Source organism: Pan troglodytes, chromosome 5 (assembly GCF_028858775.2).
Source record: "Pan troglodytes isolate AG18354 chromosome 5, NHGRI_mPanTro3-v2.0_pri, whole genome shotgun sequence".
In the NCBI taxonomy this organism is placed as follows: domain Eukaryota; kingdom Metazoa; phylum Chordata; class Mammalia; order Primates; family Hominidae; genus Pan; species Pan troglodytes.
This window is the reverse complement of record NC_072403.2, coordinates 101,132,861-101,146,871: the sequence shown is the minus strand read 5'-3', so window position 1 is coordinate 101,146,871 and position 14,011 is coordinate 101,132,861. Positions and strand designations below refer to the sequence as shown.

Sequence of the window (14,011 nt, the reverse complement as noted above, 5' to 3'; positions counted from 1 at the left end):
GAATAATGGCAGCAATTAACCATTAAACGACACTGACTACCTACCAATAGACATTGTTATGCTTCTTCCTAGACTTCTCAGTCCTTTATGTGGAGCTGGGGGCAGGAAGAATTGCTTCTGGAAGCTGATGGAGTTGGACATGTGGCTTTCTAGAATCTGGTCAGCTCATAAATTCTTACTATTACTTTCATTTGTACCCTTAATATTCATACAACTGTCTACCCTATCTATGTGCTACTGGTAAGGAACCTGTATGTTTTTATTAGAAACAAAAAAAAAATGTATACAAGCTCCCTTCCTTTAGCTGGTGCTGGATCTGAGGAAACAATACAATATCCAGAATTTAGTATTAAGATGTATAACCTTTTTGGGGGGGGGGGTGAGAGGAGTGCAGATAGTTCTCTCTTGAGGACTGGTTTTAAAGTATATAAATGTTCTTTCTTGGCTCCTGATGAGAAAAAAGGGGAAAAAATATATAAAGATTCCTCTTCTTTCCTGGCTGCTTAGAAAACCAGCTGTCATCACAACTGACTCAATAACTTTGAGAACAGCACATTCATGACAAATGAGTGCTGTGGTGGAAAGAGTAGATCAAAAATTTCCTTTACCCTGGAAAAGCAACTAAAATACAGCCAAAGTGTACAACTATACTGGGTATGATTTTGGGCTTCAGATTCAGAACTCCTTTTGAAAAGGCAGCAGGCTTTTGTATGGTTTATATTCTTTGAATTAAGATAGAAATAATAAAATAAAATCCCCAACATGGCAAAGCATGAGCTCATGGCAAAGCATGAGCTAAATGAGAAAAAAAAGTTTTTGAAAACAGAAAAAGGAATGGAATGAAAAATAAAATGAAGAAAATTAAAGGTAGAGAAAAAGTAAATAGAAGTACCAGAGAGCTTCAGTGCAGGATTTCAGGAATGAAAAGCAAACAAGCAAAAATAATTGTGGGGGGCCGGGCGCAGTGGCGCACGCCTGTAATCCCAGCACTCTGGGAGGCCGAGGTGGGTGGTTCACGAGGTCAGGAGATGGAGACCATCCTGGCTAACATGGTGAAACCCCGTCTCTACTAAAAAATACAAAAAATTAGCCGGGCGTGGTGGCACGCACCTGTAGTCCCAGCTATTCGGGAGGCTGAGGCAGGAGAATGGCGTGAACCCGGGAGGTGGAGCTTGCAGTGAGCCGAGATCGCGTCACTGCACTCCAGCCTGGGTGACAGAGCGAGACTCCGTCTCAAAAAAAAAAAATAATAATAATAATTGTGGGGGAAAGGAATAAAAAGTGCAAAAATGATTTAATCCAAGGAGAGAGTGCAGATATTTCACCAAAAAAACAAACTTATAATACCTTCAAAATATATGATATTTCCAAAAGTGCACGTGAATCCAGCCTACATCGTTTCAGTTTAACAATACTTGGAACTACAGCAATTTTCTCCTGAACAAAATGCTGGCCACTGCACGATTTGGGGACTGCTGCTGCCAGCATGGAGAAGCAGCAAATCACAGTGTCACTCTGGTATACTCGTCATTTACAACATTCTCCTAAGCATCCCCAGACACACATGCAAACTTGGTTAACTCCAGAAACCTCTCTAGCTGAAAACACACATGCAAATTTGGTTAACTCCAGAAACCTCTCTAGCTGAAACAAACACGTAACACGCACTAGATAGCACATGTAAAATCAATCTGGGCTAAGGTGTTGGAAGAGCTGGTTGTCATATGGCAGAAAGCAGACAACTAAGAGAGTAGGTGAGCAGAAAGGTGAATTTGATTGGGGATGAAGGGACATAGAGGAAGTGTACAACACATTGCTAAGGAATTACAACTTTAGCTGGTTTTGGTGGCTCATGCCTGTAATCCCAGCACTTTAAGAGGCCGAGGTGGGAGGATAGCTTGAGCCCAGGGGTTCAAAACCAGCCAGGACAATATAGGGAGACCCTGACTCTACAAAAAATAAAATAAAATAAAATAAAATAAATAAAATAAAATAAAATAACATAAAATAAATAAAATAAATAAAATAAAATAAAATAAAATAAATAAAATAAAATGAAATAAAATAAATAGTAAATAAGCCAAGCATGGTGGCACACACTTGTGGTCCCAGCTCCTCTGGAGGCTGAGGTTTGAGGATTGCTTGAGCCCGGGAGGTCAAAGCTACAGTGAGCATGATTGCACCACTGCACTCCAGTCTGGGCAACAGAGTGAGACTTTTGTCTCAAGGTAAAATAAAACTTAGACAATGGCTAAACTATTGGATGTTATTAAGCAGGAGAGAGACAAGATCAGAAATTTGTTCTACAAGAATAATTGATGACTATTTGGAAGATGAATTGGAAACAGACTTAGGTCTGAGATAAGTTAAAAGCTTTTGCAGGCCAGGCGCGGTGGCTCACGCTTGTAATCCCAGCACTTTGGGAGGCTGAGATGGGCGAATCACTTGAGGTCAGGAGTTTGAGACCAGCCTGCCCAACATGGTGAAACCTCATCTCTACTAAAAACACAACAATTAGCTGGGTGTTGGGGCAGGCGCCTGTAATTCCAGCTACTCAGGAGGCTAAGGCAGGAGAATCACTTGAACCTGGGAGGTGGAGGTTGCAGCGAGCCAAGATTGTGTCACTGCACTCCAGCCTGGGTGACAGAGTGAGACTCTGTCTTTAAAAAATAATTTAAAAAATTAAAAATAAATAAAAGGCTCTTGCAAAGTCCAAGGATTCCAGAAACATTCCATGGGCAGAAATGGCCAGACTTAATGCCTCACTGAATGTCTGTTTAGGTGAAGAAGGTGCTCCAGAGAAAGGGGGAAAGAGAACTGAAGTTTCTCGGGTTAACAGCTGAGTGAATGGTAAAGCCATGAAACAAAATAGGGGAAATAAGAGAGTGAGGGGCAAATTGATGGATGTGCATTAGACACGTGGAGAGGAGGTAGATGCAGTTGTCCAGGAGGAGACCAGCAGAGCACCAAGGAAAGTGCATTTCTACATAGCTAGTATGAGTAATGGTATACCCAGAGGGGAATTAAACCATCCAGGGAGTGAGTGAGTTGAAAGGGAAAAATGTAAGCTGAGGAAACAACCCTGAAAAACAAAAAGGGAATGAGCAAAAATACCTGACAGACCCTTGCTTCTGCTGGGCAAGATTCTATTACAACTCGTTTTCAAGTTCTGTACGGATTTCTTCAAATGGCCCACAAAGTGAAGGCAGTGACTTTAAAGCCCTGAATGTCCTGGTACCTGATGACCTGAGGCTCCCTTTGGCTTCCCTTCTCTTGGCAGTGAGATTAGCTGCTCTGTTCTCCATCACTATTCCTGGAAATGAGGACAGGGAGGTTCTGAGAGGATAGGCTTTTCCTTTGCCCTGATTCCCCACAGTGTGTACAAAACAACACTGCAAAGACGTAACCCAGCTTGTGGTTAACAAGAACATTTCTCTCCTACCGTTATGGCTTAGGAAAATGGGTGGAGAACTTTGACTGCCCTTGGTCCTCTATACAACATCTAGAGCTTGGGCCCGGTGCAGTGCTTTTAAAGTCCTTGAAGAGATTCCTACATTGATCCCTCAAGCAATGTGTTCACCTCGACTGTGTACACACCATGGTTAATAATTACCTTTACTAAGGATTCACTTCTCAAACTTCCTGGTCAATTTGTTGCTACATATTTCAAAGATGCTAGCAGGAATGGATGGCAGGTATAGATGGTCACAGGGTTACAATCCTCAAGGTGTTCTGTGGGAATAAATTTTTATTAAAAATGTGATGTCATTAATAAAAATATGTGTGTTCTAAAAATTACAGGCACCCAGCACAGGACTGGTGCTTCATGCCTGTAATCCCAGCATGTTAGGAGGCCAAGGCAAGAGGATTGCTTGAGCTCAGGGGTTCGAGACCAGCCTGAGCAACATGGTGAGACCACCCCCCCATCTCTACAAAAAAGTTAAAAAAAAAAATCAGCTGGGTGTGGTGGTATGTGCCTGTAGTCCCAGCTCTCTGTCTCTGCATGTGCATATGCTCACGTTTGTGTAACAAATGTAATTTGTTTATGGCTGGGGCCCTTTTGCAGCTTCTCCGTTTGCTCCATTTTTATCTTTAGGCCAGACTTGAGGCATTAAATTCAAATCCAGACCACTGATGGTTATATTTTATTGAATGCTTTGAAGGGAGATAAAGAAAGCATTACATCATACCTTGCACTGTAAACTTTCCTTAAAATGCTTTAAGCATTTCTCTTTTCCCCCAGAACCTCTCTCCCTCTGGCAACTGACTCATCTCTCCTTTCCTGCCTATATATACCCAACAGCCACTCCAGCTGGGGCCCCACCCTTATCACCTTATTTATTTATTTGAGACAGGGATTGCTCTGCCACGCGGGCCAGAGTTCAGGGGCGTGATCACAGGTCATTGCTGATTCAATCTCCCAGGCTCAAGCAATCCTCCACCTCAGCATCCAGAGTAGCTGGAACTACAGGTCCAAGTGCTAACCTCCAGTGTGACTGTATTTGGGAGCAGGACTTTAGGGAGGTAATTAAAGTGAAATAAGGTCATAAGGGTGGCTCTCGCCTATAATCCCAGCACTTTAGGAGGCTGAGGCAGGAGAATGGCTTGAGCCTAGGAGTTCGTGCACAGACCAGCCTGGCCAACATGAGACTTTACCTCTCCAAAAGAATACAAAAAATTAGCTGGGTATGGTGGCACAGGACTGTAATCACGGTGCTATGGGAGGCCTAGGCAGGAAGATTGCCTGAGGCCAGGAGTTTGAGACCAGCCTGAGAAACACAGCAAGACCCCATCTTCTCACACAAAAAAATTTAAAAACTAGCTGGTCATGGTGGCATGTGCCTGTAGTCCTATCTATTAGGGAGGATCAACTGAGCCCAGGAGTTTGGTAAGCAATGATTGTGCCACTGCACTCCAGCCTGGGCAACACAGTGAGACTCGGTCTCTAAAAAAAAAGCAAAGATTAAAATGTTTCTCAAAAGCTTCATTTTACAGTCCTATTTGCTCTAATATTAAGTTTTCTATGTCAACTAACAAAAATTTCATCATTGCTATTATTGTAAGCTACCTGACTTCACTAAAACTAGCTTTCTTTGTTATAAATTAATTTGGCTTAGGGGAAAAGTTTGTTCAAGATGAACTATGATAATTTATTTATTTGTTTATTTATTTATTTATTTTTCTAAGACAGGGTCTCACACTGTCACCAAGGCTGGAGTGCAGTGGTGCCATCTCTGCTCACTGCAACCTTTGCCTCCCAAGTTCAAGCAATTCTCCCACCTCAGCAACCCAAGTAGTTGGGACTACAGGAGTGCACCACTACACCCAGCTAATTTTTGTATTTTTAGTAGAGATGGGGTTTCACCATGTTGGCCAGGATAGTCTCGACCTCCTGACCTCAAGTGATCTGCCCGCCTTTGTAATTAGCACTTTGGCCTCCCAAAGTAAGCCACCATGCCAGGACTGATAGAGATATTTAATTCAATTTTTTTCAGGCAAATGTGATAGCTGGCCAATTTTTTTTTTTTGTTTTTAAAAATCTTTTGTTTTTTAGAAACCTCACCTGGAAAATTTCCAAAAACCTAGAATGCCATTTTTATTACCATTTCAGAAAAGTAAATACTTTCTTCATTGTCTAATTCATACCAAGTGGCAGCAGTTGATGCTCTCATTTCTTTTCTTGTCTAAAATTAGCTTATAATTGTACCCGAGTGTTGCTGTTGGCAAGTGGTCCAATTTCTTTCTCCAGGAACACTTGACCATGCAGAGGTCTGCAACCATGAAGACATATAATATGGATCTATCATGTTGCTTTGAAAGTTTGATGCTGGGTGCATGGTCTCATGCCTGTACTCCCAACACTTAGGGAGGCCAAGGCAGGAGAATGGCTTGAGCTTAGGAGTTTTAAGACCAGCCTGGGAAATATAGGAAATATAGTGAGACCTTGTCTCTACAACAAATGCAAAAATTAAAAAAAAAAAAAAAAGAAATCTTGAAACCCCAGATTTGACCATAGCACTAAATACCAAGGGTTAGTACAAGACAAAATTAATTGTAGAACAGTGTATGCTGTTGAATGGAAGTGAACCAAAATTATATTGAAAATGTGAATAAAAGGCCTAAAAATCAAAGTTATTAAACTGGAATGTCCAATGGTTTATATTTACCATTAGAAGAGACCTATACCACATAAATTAATTTTAGAGTAATAGAGAAACTACCAAAGGAAACAAACAATGAATATGTCTGAAGGAAAGAGAGAAAAAAAGAGGGGGAATAAGGAAACAGTATGCAGCTGTAAAATTTTCATATTGCTGTAGTCTGGTCTAAATATTTCTATTTTTAAAACTGTCTGCAATAAAATAATAAAATAAAAAATTGTAATATGCATTTTTAGCCCAGGCATTACACAATGAAGGTGAAGTAAGTTTAAGAAAACAAGCTAAGCTAAATAAATAAATGGAAAGGCCAAAATAGCTTATTACCAGCCTCTTTGCTTTTGATTAATGGCTAAATAATTTTCATGCAAGATCATATTAAACCTGAACTTCTATGTTGCATGATAGGATCATCCACTGTAGTTGCTAAACCAAAATAATTTGATCTTCAAATACCTAAGGCTGTGAAATAAACAAATCCCCTATACATGAACTCAGATTCTAGTTTCAAACTCTGAAACTCTTTCTTTCTTTTTAGAGATGGGATCTCACTATGTTGCCCAGGCTGGTCTCAAACTTCTGGCCTCAAGGAATCCTCCCACTCAGCCTCCCAAAGTGTTGAGATTCCAGGTGTGAGCCATTGCGTCCAGCCTGAAATTCTTTCTATAAAGTGCTTCTTGTGTCCCATTTTGGACTTTCTATTAGCTTCACTGTATATTTTTTAAATTAATGTAGAATCTCAGTAAGTGTTTATTAGTTTTTGGTTGATTTAATATCCAAAGCAGCAATTGTTAGTAAAGTTTCAGTGGAATTGAGAACCGTGTATAAAGGAGAAATTATAACACTTTATAGAGAATCACCTTAATCAATCCATGATTCTAACAGGACAGCAAGCCTGTGGGAGTTGAAAAACCTTAAAAGCTGACACAATAATCTGGAGGAAACATCTCATACAAAATATCAACATGTCTGTAAGATGAAAACACTGTAGTAATGGCTTCCACCCTTAGCCTCCACTAGTCGTACCAGAGAAATTGTCTGACATCCCTTTGCTATACTACCACATTTTGGGGCAACTTTACAATGAAGTATAGAGTTCATCAAAAGAGAAATTTATTCTGAGGGAATCTGTAAGATTAATAAGGGCATGAAATGTGGAAATTTTCCAAATATAAAGGTATATATAGTGTATCTGGTTAGAAATTTTTTTTTTTGAGACGGAGTCTAGCTCTGTCACCCAGGCTGGAGTGCAGTGGCGCAATCTTGGCTCACTGCAAGCTCCGCCTCCCAGATTCATGCCATTCTCCCACCTCAGCCTCCCGAGTAGCTGGGACTACAGGCGCCCACCACCACGCCCGGCTGATTTTTTTGTATTTTTAGTAGAGACGGGGTTTCACCGTGTTAGCCAGGATGGTCTCGATCTCCTGACCTTGTGATCCGCCCGCCTCAGCCTCCCAAAGTGCTGGGATTACAGGCGTGAGCCACTGCGCCCGGCCTCTGGTTGGAAATTTTAAAAGATTTAAGTATCATGAAGATGTATATGTTTGAAAATATTTTGCGTATTAACATATTAGAAATAAATTACACTGAATTAGCAGAGTTAAGTGAACATGATTTAACTCATGTTCTTGGTAAGGACGTCTCTTGGTCAGTAAGATACTTGGGAACACCGATCTAACAAAGATGATGAGACCTCACAGTTTGACATTGAAGTGGCCATAGGCATTCTGGGTTCCAACTAAGGGAAAGTTGAACTGGGCATACATTTGGTTTGGGTTTAGTGGATATAATTATGTGTATTGCAGTCACGTCTGCAACACTCATCTAGCTGTCTAGGTGCAGAAATGGCATCCAGCAGTATTCTTATTGCCCACATGGCAACTTACCTGGCATCCGCACAGGTAAATGTTCAGGGCCAGAGATCATATTGCAATATGACCTTGTCCTACAATGGGCAACACCATAAGTATATGGATAGTGAAGGGGAAACAAGGCTTGAAATGAATGGAGGTAAAAGTCAGTCTATTGGAAATGCTTCTAGTCACCAGATATGTAAAATTGTTAAGGAGGGACAAGTCTGTTTTCATCTTCCTGGTCAAAAAGGAAGTTCTGCTTGTGAAGAATATACTCAATGATGCCATATACACAATTACAACTGTTTCACAGTTTTCTCCTCTCTTTCAATGGGAATGGTACAAAATTGAGTTTATCAGAATTACTGCGTATAGGGTACAAACTTAGCAGTACTACACACAATCTGTCTGATCTTGATGAAGGCTGATAACATGTCACTCACTGGAAGAAAATTTAAATTTATCAATAAAGATAATATAAACTCATATGCCATTGAAATAAGACATTGAAGACAAACTGGTTAATGAGTGTGGCCAATTCAAAGAGAACTTAAGATTTATCACTGTCCAAGAAAACTTGAAATGCCTTTAAATCTTACAGCCAATATACAAAAAAAATTTGATAGAGGCTTTACCAAATTTGACGATAATCCTAAAAATATACATGGCATTACTTGTAATGGATTATAGCTAAATAATGAAGCTAAAAGAAACTTTTCTAAATGATCAATAATAAAAACAAATTTAAATCAATTATGCTAGACTTTCTATAGAAAACTACATTACAAAACCATTGCCTTATGAAGAGGTGATCAAAAATTATGAAGTAAAAAAAGGAGAAGTGGTATATTTTTCTGAATTTTGTGATCTTTACAAATTTCTTAAGATTTTAAATGACCATTTTCTCTTCTTATCTGTAGCAATAGTTGTTAGTCTCCTTCCCTGATTCCCTTCAGCAAGCCAGTGCACCCATCTACCAGCTGCTGCAGGTGTTCACTACCAAGGACCCACACCTGTACCCTTCTGCAGCAGACTGACTGCCCAGGCCTGGGGGAGCCACCTTGCCTGGGAGCTTGAACCACCCCAGTGACTGATCGATGTAAAAGCTTTTGACTCACAGCAGGGTAATTTACACTCCAGAGCTCCCCAAGAAATCAGCCTGAGGCTAGATCTCTTCCGAAACCATCCCTTTGCCTAATTACCCCTGCCCTATGTTGCATCCCTTTCTCCCTTACAATTTTCTGAGAGCCCACTCATAAATCACTTGCACAAGAATCTCCATCTCAGGCTCTGCTTTTAAGGAACCCCACCTGAGAGAGTATCTAATTTTGTATTTGTAATGTTGTGTTCTTATATAGTTGCCCCCAAATTTTAGAAGCTTCAAGTTCCCCCAGTTTTGGATCTATTTCTGGTCCTACTTATTGGTATCACTGCACAGGGGAAACTGAGCTAGAAAATGGGGAATCCATTCTTCAAGTGGTTTGAGGAATAGGCTTGGGTTGCTAACTATTTTAGTAACTACTATGATATCCCACCTGCCTTTTGTCACCACCAAAGAAAGACCGAGCTGAAGGGGTAGGATAAAAGATGTGTGGGGGTTCAGTCAGGATGGTGGGAGAAATTGTAAAACTATAGGAAATAAACACAAACCCTCTTGGAAGGCCTGGGGGTTTGCATAGTTCATTTAAGTGTTTGGCCGAAGGAAGCTGAATTCTCTTAAAGGCTTAGGGCGTAGATGCATAGGAATGTAGAGGAGTTTAGCTAAATAACTTGTTTACTCATGTGGTCCTAAAACTAACCTTTGATCAGGATTGAGATCAGGATGGCTCTAGGTGGGGGCAACCAGGTTAATTACCCTCTAATGGTGTTGACTCAAAGCCTTTGTCATTTAATGTGTGCTGAATAAATGCCGGCAGGGCCAGGAGTCAGGGCCGAGGCTGCAACTCTACAGCACCCTCCTTGGTGTCTGTAAGTGGCCCAGACCCTCAGCCGGACTGACAGGCAAAATACCTGTGTCAGTGTACGTTATTCATCCGTCGTTGGGTCAAGGTCTGCGGGACAGACCCCTGCAAGATGGATTCACTAAAATTAGATTTAGCAGCATTTATTCTAAAACCCAAATATCATGTAATTTAATAAGAATTGTATTTCCCTCCCATGTAAAATATGTCTGGTGTTAGTCCAGGACAACTTCACTGCCATCAGGGACCAAGTAGTCACACTTCTGTTCTGCTATCCCCAGTGTGTGGCTTCCTTCCTCAAGGTTTCTTCATGAGTCCAAGATAACTGCTGGCATTCCAGCTATCATGCCCACATTTCAGGCAGTAGGAAGAAGAGAAGGACAAAGAGTGTGTCCCCTCAGCTGAAAAAAAGTCCCTTAAGGGGCCATTCCGGGTATCTCTTATACATTTCCCTTTACATGTCTTTGGCCAGAATGTGGTCATATTCATATCTACAGGCAAGGGAGGATGAGAAATGTAGCAGGCATAAAGGAGGCAGGAGGCTGATGCAAGCAAGAAGAGCCAATACAGTGTGCATTAGTGAACTGACTGCCACTCTATGCAGCCAGGGCCCAACCCTGCTGAGAGCTTCTGAAGACTCTATAGAATCCACTTGGAATTGTATACTATTGATAAACATATAATTACATAAAACAATATCTATACTTATGTATAGAGAAAACAAATAATTATGAGATTTATATTAAAATATTTATAAAACAGCTAAAGTTTTATCAAATGTCATTTTGAACACAAGTATGTTCTTTTATTAAATTTTTATATTTTATCTTATTTTATTTTATTTTTTAGAGACAGGATCTCACTCTGTTGCCCAGGTTGGAGTGCAGTGGCATGATGATAGCTCACTGCAGCCTCGAACTCCTGGGATCAAGTGTTCCTCCCACCTCAGCCTCTCAAGTAGCTGGGACCATAGGCATGCATTACCATGCCTGGCTAATTAAAAAAAAAATTTCTTTGGTAGAATGAGGTCTCACTATGTTGCCTAAGCTGGTCTCAAACTCCTGGGCTCAAGGTATCCTCCTGCCTCAGCCTCCCAAAGTGCTGAGACTACAGGTATGAGCCGCCGCATCTGGCCATTAAGTAGCAGTTTTTAAAATGCTAAAAAATAAATTAAAAAAAAAGATTAAAATTCCTTTTGAAGAGAAGCGATGTAAAAAGTCTTTACTTTCTTTTTTTCTTGAGATGGAGTCTCACCATGTCGCCCAGGCTGGAGTGCAGTGACGCAATCTCGGCTCACTGCAACCTCTGCCTCCTGGGTTCAAGGTATTCTCCTCCCTCAGCCTCCCGAGTAGCTGGGATTACAGGTGTGTGCCACCACACCCAGCTAATTTTTGTATTTTTGGTAGAGACAGGGTTTCACCATGTTGGCCAGGCTGGTCTCGAACTCCTGACCTCAAGTGATCTGCCCGCCTCAGCCTCCCAAAGTGTTGGGATTACAAGTGTGAGCCACTGCGCCCATCCAGTCTTTAGTTTCTTGATCTTAGTTCCAATAATTTGTTCACTCAAACTTTGAATTAATTTCAAAAGAATTCATTTCTGTTTTTAGGATGTGATGGTGCAGGAAAAACTCCTGCCCATTGAGAGGGCTCCGTAAGTGCTTCCCAAAAGAGAATGAGAAGGAAAAGGAGATCTCCGCAGGAACTGCCTCCTTGGATCCAGGGCAAAAATGAACCTCCTATTGGAGAGAAGGTGAATGAATGTGGCTTGGCAGCACAGGAAGTTTGAGCGGAGGGAAGGGAACGGCCCATTCTTCTGAAGGACAATGAGGAAGCTGTTGTTTGCATAAGCTCTCTATGAAGTGATGACTGCTAGGCCAGTGACAGCATCATCCCTGTAACTTCAACCATCATCTCCTTTTTTCTTGAGTGGATCTGTCTTCATTAGGTTCTTTTATTGGGAAACTTATTTCCTCCTTCAGGATTGAGTTGGTTCTTGTCAGCTTTCCATAGGTGTCCAATAGGCTCAGTACTTTTGATTACTTTCTCTTTGGAGGTTGATGTCCTCCAAAGATGACTAACTTTTGCATTCTCCTTTTTGAACAGTGCCCAGCTTGTCAAGAACTTGAATCAGTGCAACCAGCGTTTGTGAAAGCAGCATTTCCCATTTCACACAAAGTCAGCTTCTGGCCAACTGGACAAATCTGAACAAATATGAAACCCACTAAAAGGCCAGTGACAGGTGCACACACTACTGACTCTGGCTAGAGGCTGTGGCAGGAATTGGACTCATGTCATCCAGCGACAGTTCCACCAGCATCTCTTGTGGCTTCCCAAGGACCAGCCTGAAGCAAACTCCTCAGTGGTGTGAAGACTTTCCATGTCACTGGAAACCCACCACAGAGTTCTACCAAGTAACCATGCCTCCACCAGTCCACAACAAACTTTTAAGGCCTCTCCAGTTATGCCTGCAACCATCCCACATTAGCAACCTAAGTAGGCCACCAGTAGAGCTGGTCAAGAGAAAGGATAGGTTCAATTAATTATTTTTTAATTAAAAAAAATAGAGACAGGGTCTTGTTATGTTGCCCAGGCTGGTCTTGTACTCCTGAGCTCAAATTATCTTCCCACCTCAGTCTCCCAAAGTGCTGAGATTACAGGTGTGAGCCACCGTACTCAGCCAGATAGATTCAATTTTTAAAACTTTATTGCCATTACTGTTCAGTAACCCCTTGATATGGTTGAATATTTGTCCCCTCCAAAACTTATGCTGACATCTAATCCCCAATGTGACACTATTGAGAGATGGGGCTTTTAAGATGTGATTAGGTCATGAGGGCTCCACCTTCTGAATGGATTAATCCATTCATGGATTAATGAGTTCATGGGTTAATAGATTAATTTATCTTGGGAGTGGGATTAGTGGTTTTATAAGAAGAGTGAGACCTCAGCTAGCATATTAGCACTCAGCTCCCTTGCCATGTGATACCACCTTGGGACTCTGCAGAGAGTTCCACCAGCAAGTCCTGTACCAGATGCAGCCCCTTGACCTTGAACTTTTCAGCTTCCAGAACTGTAAGAAATAGGCCAGGCATAGTGGTTTACACCTGTCATCCCACCACTCTGAGAGGCCAAGGCCAGTGGATTGCTTGAGCCCAGGAGTTTGAGGCTGCAGTGAGCTATGATCATGCCATTGCACTCCAACCGAGCCTGGGCAACAGAACAAAACTCAGTCTCAAAAAAAAAAAAAAAAAAAAAAAAAAAAAAAGCAGCAGCAGCCAGATACAAAAGAATACATTCTGTATGACTCCATTTATTAGAAGTTCAAAGCCAGATGTAGTGGCTCACACCTGTAATCCTAACACTTTGGGAGGCCGACACAGGAAGATCACTTAAGCTCAGGAGTTTGAGACCAGCCTGGGCAACATAGTGAGACTCCATGTCTATTAAAACAAAAAAGTTCAAGGAGAATCCAAATTAATGGATGTGGATAGAAATCAAAGTGGCGATTCCTCTTCAGAAGTGAAGACTGACTGATAGGAGAAATGAGAGAACTTTCTGAGTGATGAAGGTGTTTTATATCTAGATTGGAGAGTTGGTTACACAAGTGTATATATTTGTCAAAAGTCATCAAATTGCACACATATTATTTCACAGTATGTATGTTTTACCTTAAATAAAAATGTTTTGGCCAGGCACAGTGGCTTACACCTATAACCCCAGCACTTTGGGAGGCCACAGCAGGAGGATCTCTTGAACACAGGAGTTTGAGACCAGCCTGGGCAATATAGTGAGCCCTCATCTCTACTAATAAAATAAAATAAAATATAACATAAAATAGCCACGCGTGGTGATGCAGGCCTGTGGTCCCAGCTACTCAGGAGGTTGGGGTATGAGGACCGTTTCAGCCTGGGAGGTCAAGGCTGCAGTGAACTGTGATGATGCTACTGCATTCCAGTCTGAGTGACACAGTGAGACCCTGTCTCCAGAAATAAAACAAGACACAACAAAAAAAGTGTTGTATACTTTTTTTTTTTTTAATT

The 14,011-nt window shown here is 41.3% G+C and overlaps 1 long non-coding RNA gene across 1 annotated transcript in view; it reads left to right on the top strand.

Annotated features, from left to right (window-relative positions):
• The window catches only part of LOC104006907 (uncharacterized), a 17,081-nt gene extending 3,070 nt beyond the window's left edge, over window positions 1–14,011 (top strand). The window contains exons 3-5 of the long non-coding RNA XR_008548813.2: window positions 73–159; window positions 11,579–11,721; window positions 12,075–14,011. This is a non-coding gene — a long non-coding RNA (uncharacterized LOC104006907). The remainder of the gene's footprint in view (window positions 1–72; window positions 160–11,578; window positions 11,722–12,074) is intronic.